Here is a 13,029-nt window from a genome sequence, read left to right as displayed (position 1 = left end):
GGATGGGGAACTTCAGTTAGGTAGGAGCAGCTGGGCCTCCTCTTCTTCAAGAAGAGAAGATTAAGATGAGGTTTGGTAGAGGTGTTCAAAATCATGAGGGGTCTGGACAGAGTAGACAGGGAGTAACTTTTCCCATTGGCAGACAGATCAAGAATCAGAGGACACCGATTTTAAAGTGATTGCAAAAGAACCAAAGGAAAATCCTTTTTAGTGCAGCATGTGTTTTAGGATCTGGATTGCACTGAATGTTTTGGAGGCAGATTCAGTCGAGGTCTTCAAAATAGAATTGGATAAGTATCTGAAGAGAAAAATTTGCAAGGCCACAGAGAAAGTGTGGGGGAGTGGAACTGGGCAAGTTGCTGTCGCAGAGAGCTGGCATGGACTCAGCAAGCTGAATGGCTGCCTTCTGTGCTGCAATCATTTTTTGATTGAGTTGTTTAGCACATACCTTCTGTCTATATATGGAAAGCTTAACAATTGAATTCTGATCTGTGCCTGGATTTACTTAATTGACTTCATAGCATTAAAAGGGACAGAAGTCAGTCTTCGCAGCAGCATATTGTTATGTTCTACATTGTACATCCAGTCCTTTAAAAACAGCATGTCACTGAAGTAAGTGAAAGCAATGCATGGGAAATCTGTTAGAGAAAGTAAAATAAAAACTTTGCTTGATATTCTTGGAATACAGTGCTGAACTATACACAGATTGCTGACACTATTTCATATACAATGGACAAAATCTTGAGAACATTAGTAGGTTGCAGACACGTATGAAAATCAACATCAATGAAGCTCAAAAACCAAATCAAGTTGACAGTCAGCAGCAATGAGGTTTTCAAGGTAGGCAACAAAAATCTTTGAAAAACTTGGAAGAAAATAATTCAATCTCTGATGGCATTTTGTGTTGGAAATTAGTCCAATGTTTTTATCTAAAACCTGTGTCAATTCAAGTCGGAGCAGTCATGATTAGCTGACTAAAGACGAACCAGGGTAACAAAAAACAGAACCCAGCTTGCACACGTGCCTACAACTTCTAAAATCATGCATGATTGACATGAAGAATGACTACAGCATAGAAGGACTTGTTTTTAAGCCCTGCTCTTATCGGAAATTACTGGAGTATAACATCAGAGAAAAATCATTTTAAAGGTTGTAAAGGAACAATTTTTATACATGGAATTTTCAGTGTTTGAGGTAATTTTTCCTGGGGGGAATAAAATTTATTAATTCAATGAGTTGTAACGTGTGACAAATGCATGATAAATTTCAAAGTAAAACCTTTTGAATACATTATAAAAATATAAATAGTTACTGGAGCTGCCATTTGTTTTTGGTGGGAATTTAATATTCATAAGCATGCCTGAAAGGGCTGAAGCATTATTCAAACCAAAAATGCTTTGAATAAATATTCTTGAGTTTAAAATATTTTTAAAAGGTTATGCATAGTACATTTGCAGATATGGTTTTTTAAAAGGCAAATTAAAGTTTTATTGTATCTTGGGCTTATTATGAAAAACATTAACCCTAAATAGATGGACAGTAAAATACTGCTCCTCCATCTTATATACAACTGATATTTAGTTAGCTACCTGCAGTGAATATGGAAAATACTTCTTTCTTTCCCCATTCCAAGCAACTATGGAATCTCTGACTTGCTCTGAGCAATGCCATGGAAATTTGCTAGTGTGTGTAAATATTTTGCCTCACATGATGCATGCAAGATGTCATGATTTATTGATTGATTATCTGCCTACCACATGATTGATCAACGATGTGTATGAATTTCATTGCCGGTGCGATGCCAGTTACGTAGGCTCCATGTCCCAGGGATTGGCTGATCAAATTGAATAATGTTCCTCTGGCTATTTGTAATAGACAGAGTATAGTCTATACTCAACTAGTCCATGCTTGCAAAAGTCTACAACAAAACGTCTGCTGTTAGATATGATACTGCGATTGGGAAGCACTTGCTGACCAATCCTGAGTGCATTCATAACTACACTAACAAGCAATTTAAGGTAATCAGTTGAGTTCCTAATGTGGCTCATTTATAATTGCTAGCAATGAGATATATTCATAAGCAGGGACCTGTTCTCTGCAAACAAAAGGAATATATAGAAGTTCTGTGACTTTTGAATTGCCTGGAAGCCTGGGGAGCTTATAGTTCCCCGTTGGTTGAGGTGTCGTCATGGAGAAAGCAATCAGCATCCCTTTTCTCCTGCAGTATAAATTGTGATCCTTTGAAATTTGGTATTCTTGTGTTTGTCCTGATGCAACATGAAAAGCTTTGCCTACATGTCTCTCTTTTCAGCAATATCCAAGTTCTGTACATTCAAAATTATGAAGGGGCTTGACAGGGTAAATAATGAGATGTTCTTTCTACTGGCTGAGGAATCTAAAGCAAAGAGGCACAGTATCGGGATAAGGAGCCAGTCATTTATGACTGAGATGAGAAATTTCTTCATTCAAAGGGTCGTGAATCTTTGGAATTCCCTACCCCAGAGGATTGTGGATGCATCATCATTGAATATATATAAGATTGAGACAGATTTTTGGTCTCTAGGGGAATCAAGGGATATGGGGAGTAAACAGAAAAGTGGACTTGAAGTTGAAGATCAGCCATGGTCATACTTAATGGTGGAGTAGGTTATGGTCATCTGCTCCTATTTTCTTGTTATCTTATGTTCTCATTGGCGAGAACTAAACTTTCCTTCCAGTCTGCTATGACTTACAGAGCACCACCATGGTAAATTTATTAATTGTATGAAGCAAATTCCCAACAATTTTTCTCACCGGTGTTATTTGAAACCCAAGCACCTGATTTCTATAGCAACTATATCATGCAGATGATGGTTGAATTTATCCTGTGGGGGGAGGGGAAGTGTATCTGCAAATATTCTGCTGTAAGAGTGTGAAAGGCATGTTTTAAATCTAGCTGTTGCAGGGTACATGCAATATATAACATTTATTTACTTGTATTGGTGAATTGCAATTTTAAATACTTTACAACTTTGCAGATGCTTTTTTTCATTGTTCATATGTTGTACTGAACCTTTTTTAAATCTTGAATCTCACTATTCACTCTCCTGCAAATCTTAAAGCCACATCACTAATATGTTTCTTTTCAATGTTAAAAACAGCAGGCCTACCTTGCACATCCAGGTGGTGTTTCCCTGTAGATTGATACTTTGGATACATGGATGTCATAGCGGCAACTTTTCCTCCTTCCATTGCAGCTTCAGCTTACGAGTTACCTTGGTTTGATCATCCTTCATTAATGAGACTACAATGAGTTCTAAAACTCCTCCCATTCAAGCAAATTTCCAACATATGATATTGCACTTTTTTTAAGTGCTGTGAACTAGAGGTTTCTCCTTTGGGAAAACTACAAATTTTCATCGTGAATAATACACTGCATATTTTTAATTTTGGATGCAAATTCAAATTGTTTCTCTTATTGTTGACTTCTCTCGTGAGAGCCTTGAGCAGAGTATTGTGAAACATTTGAGAAAGAAACTTGTGTTGTCCTTGAATGAGCTGTCACAATTTTTAATAAGCCCACAGTTTGCTTGGTAAGTTCTAGAGATGTGGGCTGTGATGCCACACTTAAATTTCTCAGTAAAGTTGAAAAAAGAGAGTCTGGAAAGAGGGAAATGTAATGAGTGTGTTTTGGAAGCGACTGAGCTGTGACAATAATGAGAGAGAGTTGCACATGTGGCCTAAGCTAGGAAAGGAAGAGTGAGAGCCTGTAGTAGAAAATTAATGTAACTTTATTGCAGGTGAATGCTGATGGCTACACCTTTTTCTGCTATTGTCAAGACCTAAGTACTCCTTGTCAAGAACTCCTTAATATCACACACCCTTTCTGGGGGTCAATTTTTGAATTGTACTGCTGACTATGTGTTAGTAGTTGAACATGTGAATTTACTTATGATACTGTTTAAAGTTATTTGGGGAGGGAATAAGATAAAATGCAATGCCTCATCCATCCCTAAATAATTTAATCCTTCAATAAATCTTAAGCAACAGAAGATTCCCAATGTTGTGATAAGTTATGATTCGTTGCGTTACTTGCACAGTGTTCTTCCTCTTTGATATTGAACAAGCTAGAAGTAGCGTTACATGAATGAATTTCTGCCTACAATTTCTGGAAATCTTGTCGATCTGGGAACATCTTTTTGCAAGGCCTGTTGGAAGTAAAGGGACTGTTCCTCTTAACCAAAGATTCTCTCTGTATCCTTGCCAAATTTAAGGAGATGGAACCTGATGCATAGAAATCAAAGGTAAGTGATGAAATCTAAGAAGGGAACATCATAGAAGCATACATTAAATTCTAAAAGAACAGGAAATTGAGGAATATGATTGCAATGTAAACTAATTGAACAAGTACCAGCCAGATCCCAAATTAGCTTAAGAGTAAGTTGGGGGAAAAGCATGCTCTTGGGGCAATGGAGGAATAATTGCTATGATTCAATCTAGACATTGCTTGTTTGGGGCACCAGGGCAGTTTATTAGCTACTGAAATCCAATGTATTGCGTAAAGAGGATGCGTAGTAATAGGTGGGAGTTAACTGATATAATTCATAAGGGAATGCTTTGACTCATTTTAAGGATGGGAATTTAAGGGGTAATGGTTGTTAATTTAAAAAAATAGTCTAGCTGAAGAAACAAATGCAACATTAATATAGCACCCTTTTGAGGGAGAAAATAATATTCATGGAAAGTGGGTGTCGCTGCTAAAGCCAGCATTTATTTCCCTAATTGCCTTTGTGAAAGTGGTGGTGAGCCACCTTCCTGAAACTGACCATTTTAGAAAGGGAGTCATGTAGACCAGACATCTACTGGTAAGGCCAGTTAAAGGGAGTCATGTAGACCAGACACCTACCACTAAGGCCGGTTGATTCCGTCTCTTAAAGGGCATTAGGGTTTTTACGACAATCCAGTAGTTTTGTGGTCTCCATTACTGATATCTGCTTTTTATTACAGATTTCTTTTGAATTTAAATTCCCCAGCATCCATGGTGGGATTTCAGCTTGTGTCTTTGGATTACTAGTCTAGTAACATAACTACTTGACTACCATACATACTATACTACCATACCTACATAACTTAATAGAATATTAGGTGGTTGAGGTAAGGGAAGTGCATTTGCTGCTGGTAAATTCTGTTTCCACCAGGAATTTAATGCACCTGGGAAATATAAAATATAATTAGATTAAAAATGAAAACCCATTAAGTGAGTAAATGCTGAGCTGCTTGGGAAATATTTTTGAAATGACAGCAGTTTGGGTCTTGCACAGCAAATATTACCCTAATATATCTTAAGGATGAGGAAGAGGCAAACAATAACCTAAAATACAGAAACTTGGTCATTTTTGTCCAGAAAGTTAAACCTTCAGGATTTTGACTTGAAACAGGAATTGATTTCAAAGCTGTACACAAATTACTTTTGAAGTGCAGTGGCTGATTTGTAACCAACTGTGAGATCTATTTTGTACACAGCATTTGCCGTTACAGTAGTGAAATAGACTAATTTTTTAAATCTTGATTGAAAGGGGAATTTTTGCCAAAACCCTGGGAGAACTCCCTGCTCTTAAAATAGCAGCAAGGAATAGTTAATATCCACTTTATGGGGCCTCATTTTAACATCATGTTTGAAAGACAGTATCTGTGAATGTATTGCACTAGCTTTTCAGCTTGTATCATGCTCTGTTGCTAGAATGGAGTTTGAACCTACAAGCTCCTTCCTCCAGCACTAATGTACTAATAACTGTGAATATAGGTTCTGCTGCCTGTTAAAAGGAGGAAATTGCATTCACAATATGCAAGTTTTTAGTCCTTTTTCTTTTTGAAGGTTTGGTGAATGGCTTACCTTGATCAAAGACAATGTCACTTTCCTTCAGGAGATCAGGTAAAGGAGTTTGAGTTTATGATAAAAGGTTTGAGAATGCCATCATGGCAATTGAACAATATTGCAATAAACTTTTAAGTATGAAACATCCCTACTGGATTAAAACCAATCCTGAAGGCTAACATTTGATGGTCATGTCAAAGTTGAATCTGATGTATTATAAGAGTGCAGATGACTTTGCAAGCTGACCATGTCAAAATTGATTAGCACTGCAAGTTCAGGTGAAGGTTCTATGGTCCATTTAATCTTCCAAAATATCAACTCTGCTGGCATTCCACAATTTTAAACATCAAGCTTAATCTAGACATTAGCTTAATTTTCTAGCTCTCAATGCTATGTGAGAGGTGCTTACCTTTATCTTCACAATGTTTAATAACTCAAACCCACAACCTTTTTAACTTTGAGACAAATCTGCTGACTCAGAGCTAAACTGATCTGCATAAGGCAAAGAATTAAGAGTTCCTTTCTGACATGGAGGGATATTCTTTCACAAGCATCTCTGCTATGTGTTCACTTTTGATGTGTGTCCACCTAGGATCATTTATGATTTACTATTTGGTCATGAAATCAATTGTGGCAGAGAGGAGAGGTTCTGGTTTATTTCCCTGCTCTCGCCACCCCAACACCCACCAAAAAAAAAACCAATCGCACCAATGCCAATTTTAACGGTCCCCTTCTCTAGCTGAGACCACACACCAGGAATCAGAAGATCTTTCTGATTCTTCTGGCTCACTCTACCACATCCCATAATGCATTTATTTGCTAAGCCATCATAGATTCTATACTTTTAACAAGTACCAGTAAATCTTGCATGCCAAGGCAATTCAGAGGATTTGGTGTTTTATAAGGATAAAATTATGCCATGAATCCATGGCAAACAAATTGCATTATGTTCAAGTTGAAATTGTGTGCAACTTGGAGATACTGTTTTTCATGATATCGCTGGTCTTGTCCATGAAGATTGAGGTCGTGAGCTGCAAGATGCTGTTAAAGTAACCCAAGTTAATCCTATAGTGGTATGCTGCAGCTGCACAAGCAAGGGAAATGGGTATTGATTCTAGTGGCAGGAGCATCAATTGGGTAGTGTTTTGTCCTGGATGCTGTTTTAGTATTGTGGCTGTGGCAAGTGGTGCATATTCCATCGTAGCCTTTTAGGTGGTAGGAGGAGATTTTGTTGAGAGGGGAGGGGAGGAGGGGGAGGGGGGGCGCTGGGAATGAGCCGCTTGTCATATAAAGTTCCCAGCTATTGCCTTAGTTTTGTAGTTAGTACTCACCAATCTACCTGTTAGAGGTGCATGACATTGGTAAGAGTACTGCGCAACCTTGTACAAACAAAGACCCATCTTCACACTGAGGGCACCATCCTTTATGCTATTTGAAACTACCAGTGCTAAATGAAACCGATTTAAGAACAGCTTAACAGCTCAAAACTGGGTATCAATGAGGTGCTGTGGGCCATTGGCAGAATTGTATTCAACCACAGCCTGTAACCTGGATAAGCGTACCCCTCACTACCATTTCCAATGAGCCATGTAGAAGAGTATGCCAGGAGCAGCAGCAGGCATACCTGAAAATGAGGTGTCAATCTGACGAAACGAAATAGGACTGCATACACGTTTAACAGTGGAGGCAACATGCTATGGAAGGCGAAGCATTTCATCAACCAAAGATTCAGATCAAATGTCCAGTCCTGTCAGATCTAGCCGTGAATGCTGGACAATTGTACTACTAACAGAGGAGGAAATTCCAGGAACATTCTGGTCCTCAGTGATGGCAGAGCCTAGCCCATAAGTGCAAAAGACAAGGGTGTAGTGTTTGCTTCACTGAACCAGCGACATAAATACTGTGGCTACAAGAAAAGTCAGAGGCCGAGTATTCTGTGGTGACTGATTCACCTGACTCCCCAAAGCCTTTCTACCACGTACAAAACATAAATAAGGAGCGTGTTGACTGGATGACTGCAGCTCCAACAACATTCAAGAAGCTCAATAGACGTAGGAGCAGTAGTAAGCCATTTGGCCCATTGAGTCTGCTCCACCATTCAATGAGATCCTGGATGACCTGATAATCCTCAACTCCATTTTCCTGCCTTTTTCCCATAATCCTTGATTCCCTTACTGATTAAAAATGTCTATCTCAGCCTTGAATATACTTAACGACCCAGCTTCTACAACCCTCCTGCGGTAAAGAATTCCACAGCTTCACTACCCTCTGGGAGAAGAAATTCCTCCTCATCTCTGTCTTAAATGGGTGACCCCTTACTCGGAAATTATGTCCTCTGGTCCTAGACTCTCCTACAAGGGGAAACAACCCCTCAGCATCTACCCTGTCAAGTTCCCTAAGAATCTTAAGTTTCAATAAAGTCACCTCTCATTCTTCTAAACTCCAATGAGTACCGGCCCAACCGACTCAACCTCTCCTCATAAGAAAATCCCTCCAGGATCAACCCAGTGAACTGGACTACTTCCAATGCCAGTATATCTTTCCTTAGCTAAGAAGACCAAAACTGTTCACAGTATTCTAGGTGTAGCCTAACTTGTGCCTTGTATAGTGTTAGCAAGACTTTCCTATTTTTACACTCCATTCCCTTTGAAATAAAGGCCAACATTCCATTTGTCTCCCCTATTACCTGCTGAACTTCATGCAAGCTTTTGTGATTCATCCATGAGGACTCCCAAATCCCTCTGTGCTGCAGTTTTCTGCAGTCCTTCTCCATTTAAATAATATTCAGCTCCTCTATTCTTCCTGCCAAAGTGCATAACCTCACATTTTCCAACATTAAATTCCATCTGCCAAGTTTTTGCCCACTCACTGAACCTGTCTATAACCCTCTGTAGACTGTGTTATCCTCACCACTTGCCTTCCCACCTATTTTTGTCATCTGCAAACTTGGCAATAGTACATTCACTTACCTCAATCCAAGTCATTAATATATATTGTAAATAATTGTGGCCCCAGCACTGATCTCTGTGGCACTCCACTAGTTACAGGTTGCCATCCTGAAAATGCCTCCCTTACCCCAACACTCTGTCTTCGATTAGTTAGCCAGACCTCTATCCATGCTAATACATTATCCAACACCATGGGCGTACTTATTAAGTAACCTTATCGAACACCTTTTGGAAATCCAAATATACATCTACTGATTCCCTTTCATCTATCCTGCTTGTTAACACCTCAAAGAATTCTAATAAATTTGTCAAGCATGATTTACCCTTCATGTAGACATGCTGAATCTGCTTGATTATATTATGCATTTCTAAATGCTCTGCTATTACCTCCTTTATAATAGACAGTAACATTTTCCCAATGAAGGATGTTAAGCTAACTGGCCTATAGTTACCTGCTTTTTGTCTCCCTTTTTGAATAAGGGTGTTATATTGGCAGTTTTTCAATCCTCTGGGATTTTTCCAGAATCTAAGGATTCTTGGATGATTCCTACCAGTGCACCCACTATCTCTGTAGCTACTTCCTTTAATATCCTAGGGTGCAACCTATCAGGTCCAGGGGACTTATTGGCCTTTAGTCCCATGAGTTTTCCTTGTATTTTTTCTCTAGTGATAATTATTGTATTTATCCCCCCACCCCCACCTTTTTGCCCCTTAATTATTTAGTATTTTTGGGATACTATTAGTGCCTTCTACCGTGAAGACTGATACAAAGTATTATTCAACTCCTCTGCCATTTCCTGGTTCCCCATTATTATTTCACCAACCTCATTCTCTTTGGGGCCTCTGTTCACTTTGGCCTCTCCCTTTTATATATTTAAAGAAGCTCCTACTGTCCTTTTTTGTATTACTTGTTGGTTTACCCTCGGAGTTTATTTTCTTCCACTTCATTATTTTTATGGTCATCTTTTGTTGGTTTTTAAAACTTTCCCAATCCTCTGGCTTACTATTCTTTGCCACATCGTATGTTTTTTTCTTTCAATTTGATATTATCCTCAGCTTCCCTGGTTAACCATGGTTGAGCTTATCCCCTTCCGAGAATCCTTTTTCCTCACTGGGATATATCTTTGTTGTGAGTCATAAGCTATTTTCTTAAATGTCTGCCATTGTTCATCAACTAAGTCATCTGGACACGAAACGTTAACTCTTTCTCTCCACAGATGCTGTCATACCTGCTGAGTTTTTGCAGCAATTTTTGTTTTTGTATGTTTTCTGCTAAACTACTTACCCAGTCCACTCCAGCCAACTCTGCCCTCATTCCTTTGTATTTACCCTTATTTAAGTTTAGCACAGTTGTTTCCAACCCAAGTTTCTCTCACTCAAACTGAATGCTAAATTCTACCATGTTATGGTCACTGTTTCCTCGGGGACTTTTTACTCTGAGATTTACTAAACCTACCTCATTGCACATTACTAGATCCAAAATAGCCTGATCCCTGGTTGGATCCTCAACATATTGTTCTAGGAAACTGTCCCAAATACATTCCATGAATTCTTGCTCATGGCTACCTCTGCAAATTTGATTTTCCCAATGTATATGAAGATTAAAGCCACCGATGATTAATGTATTGCCTTTTTTACATGCCCTCATTATCTTCTGATTTATTCTCTGTCCTACAGCATAGCTACTGTTAGGGGGCCTATAGATTACTCCTGCCAGTGTCTTCTTCCCCTTGTTATTTCTTACCTCCACCCAGATGGATTTTACATCTTCTGATCCACGACCATTTCTTGCTATCGTACTTATTCTATCTCGTACTAACTAAGCTACCCCACCACACTTTCCTTCCTGCCTGTCCTTTCAAAAACTCTCATACCCTTGAATATTTAGTTTCTAGCTTTGATCTCCTTGTAACCACGTCTCCGTAATGGCTATATGATCATACCCATTAATCTCTCTTTGTGCCGTTAATTCATTTATTTTGTTCAGAATACTATGTGCATTTAAATAAAGAACCATTAATTTTGCCTTTTTACCATTCCCCCCCCCCCCCCCCCGCCTTTGACCCTATTAGCTGCTGTTTTTTTATGTTTGTACACTCTGTCCCTTCCTGTCACATTCTTGGTATCATTACCTAAATAACTGCCCTGCAAGGCTGCCATAATCTTTTGCTTTGTTGCCCTCTCCAGAACAACGCGTTCCCCTCCCCCCTTCTATTTAGTTTAAAGCCCTCTCTACAGCCCTAGTTATTTGATTTGCCAGAATACTGGTCCCAGCACGATTCAAGTGAAACCCACCCCACCAGAACAGCTTCCTCTACCCTAGTACTGGTGCCAGTGCCACATGAACTGAAACCCATTACTCCCACACAGCCATGCATTTAACTTCTTGACTTTATTTACCCTTTGGCCTTGGCTCAGGTAGTAACCCCAAGATTATTACCTTGGAGGTTCTGCTTTTTTAATTTAGCTCCTAACTGCTCAAATTCTTTTAGCAGAACTTCCTTTCTAGTCAACCAGTGTCATTGGTACCAACATGGGCGACAACAACTGGATCCCTCCCCTCCCATCTAAGTTCCTCTCCAGCCCTGAGGAGATGTCCTTAACCCTGGCATTAGGCAGGCAACACAGCCTTCAGGACTCTCATGGCTGCAGAGAACAGTATCGTTCCCCCTAATTATACTGTCCCCTACCACTACTGTGGTCCCATTTCCTCCCCCCAAGTTGAATGGCTCCCTGTACCATGGTGCCGTGGTCAGTTCACTCATCCTCCCTGCAGTCCCGCTCTCGTCCACACAGCTTATAAGAACCTTGTAACTGTTGGATAGTTGCAGGGGCATGGCTCCTTGAATGCTACCCCCTGGGTCCTCATACCTGCCTCAGCTGCAGTCACATCCTCTTGTCCCTGACCATAGACCAAATTTGAATTACCCAATCTGAAGGGTGTGACCACCTCCTGGAGCAAAGTGTCCAGGTAACTTTCCCCCTCCATGATATGACGCAAAGTCAGCAGCTCAGACTCCAGCTCCAACTTGAATCCAAAGTTCCTTGAGCTGCAAACCTTTATTACAGATTTGTTCGGTCTGGATCACCTTGGTGTCCAGCAGCTCCCATATGCTGCAGCAGCAACACATCACCCATCCTGCTATCACTATCATATTATATTAATTAATTACTGTAGTATCCCTGCTCTTTACACTTGAAGAATCCCCTGCTCTTTATACTTTATTGTAATTATTTTTTTTTATACCAGTATCGATCTTATACTTAACAAGCTATTTTTAAGAAAAAGAGAGAAAAATGGACTAGAGACCTCAGCACAAACTAAATTTAACTTCCACTGCCCCCTGTGGAAGAGAATTCCGAAGATTAATGACCCTATGAGAGAATAAATTCTTCCTCATCTTCATCTTAAATGGGAGATGCCCTATTTTGAAACTCTGCACTCCCACCCCACCACCACCAACCCCCTCCCCCTGCCGTTCTAGATTCCCTCACGAGGGGAAGCATCCTTTAAGCATCCACCCTGTCAAGTCCCCTCAGAACCTTATGTTTCAATAAGATCACCTTTCATTCTTCTAAACTCTGATGAGGATAGGCTCAACATTTCCTCATAAAATAAATTTAGTCTGACAATGGAAATGCATTAGGCTCCTTCAATAACTTCCATGGACGGTCCTATTTTGAACCTGGTTTGCGACCTGAAGTTAAATAGGAGAAATTGTACAGCAGTTTAAAATTTCAATATTGGGAGATGAGGTATTTTAAGAATTAAGTAAGCAGAACATAGTTATGTAGAATGTTTTAAATCATTAATTTCACTAACTGGCCATGAAACCTGAAAAACATGAGAAACATTTGGTACTTTTATAAGTACTTGGATGAAATCCTGTGCCTTTTCTTGCTCTGTTAGTAATCTTCAAAGAGAGAGATAGAGGTAAAGATGAAAAGGAAGAAGCACATATATGACACGTCAGGTAGAAAATACGATGGAGAATCAGGCTGAATATAAAAGGACCAGAGGGGAAGTGAAAAAAACTAATCAGAAAAGCAAGAAAGGAGCATGAAAAGAGACTAGCGGCTAACATAAAAGGGAATTCCAAGGTCTTCTATAAGCATGTAAATAATAAAAGGGTGGTAAAAGCAAGGGTAGGGCCAATTCGGGATAGAAGAGGAGACTTGCATGTGGAGGCAGGAGAAGGAGTGGAGGTATTAAACGAGTACTTTGCA

At 39.5% G+C, this 13,029-nt stretch overlaps 1 protein-coding gene across 2 annotated transcripts in view; it reads left to right on the top strand.

The window, feature by feature from the left end:
- Positions 1-4,031, top strand: part of papolg (poly(A) polymerase gamma) — a 63,633-nt gene extending 59,602 nt beyond the window's left edge. Inside the window, exon 24 of one of the 2 annotated variants that reach the window (XM_041209637.1) lies at positions 3,144-4,031. The gene's annotated coding sequence lies outside the window, so the exon portion shown is untranslated. Of the gene's footprint in view, positions 1-3,140 lie in introns of both variants that reach the window. The other variant, XM_041209618.1, reaches the window with a different exon arrangement.
- The last annotated feature ends 8,998 nt before the right edge of the window (positions 4,032-13,029 follow it).

This window comes from Carcharodon carcharias, chromosome 2, assembly GCF_017639515.1.
Source record: "Carcharodon carcharias isolate sCarCar2 chromosome 2, sCarCar2.pri, whole genome shotgun sequence".
NCBI classification, from domain to species: domain Eukaryota; kingdom Metazoa; phylum Chordata; class Chondrichthyes; order Lamniformes; family Lamnidae; genus Carcharodon; species Carcharodon carcharias.
Note: the sequence above shows the minus strand (reverse complement) of the source record. Positions and strands in the feature narration are given on the sequence as shown.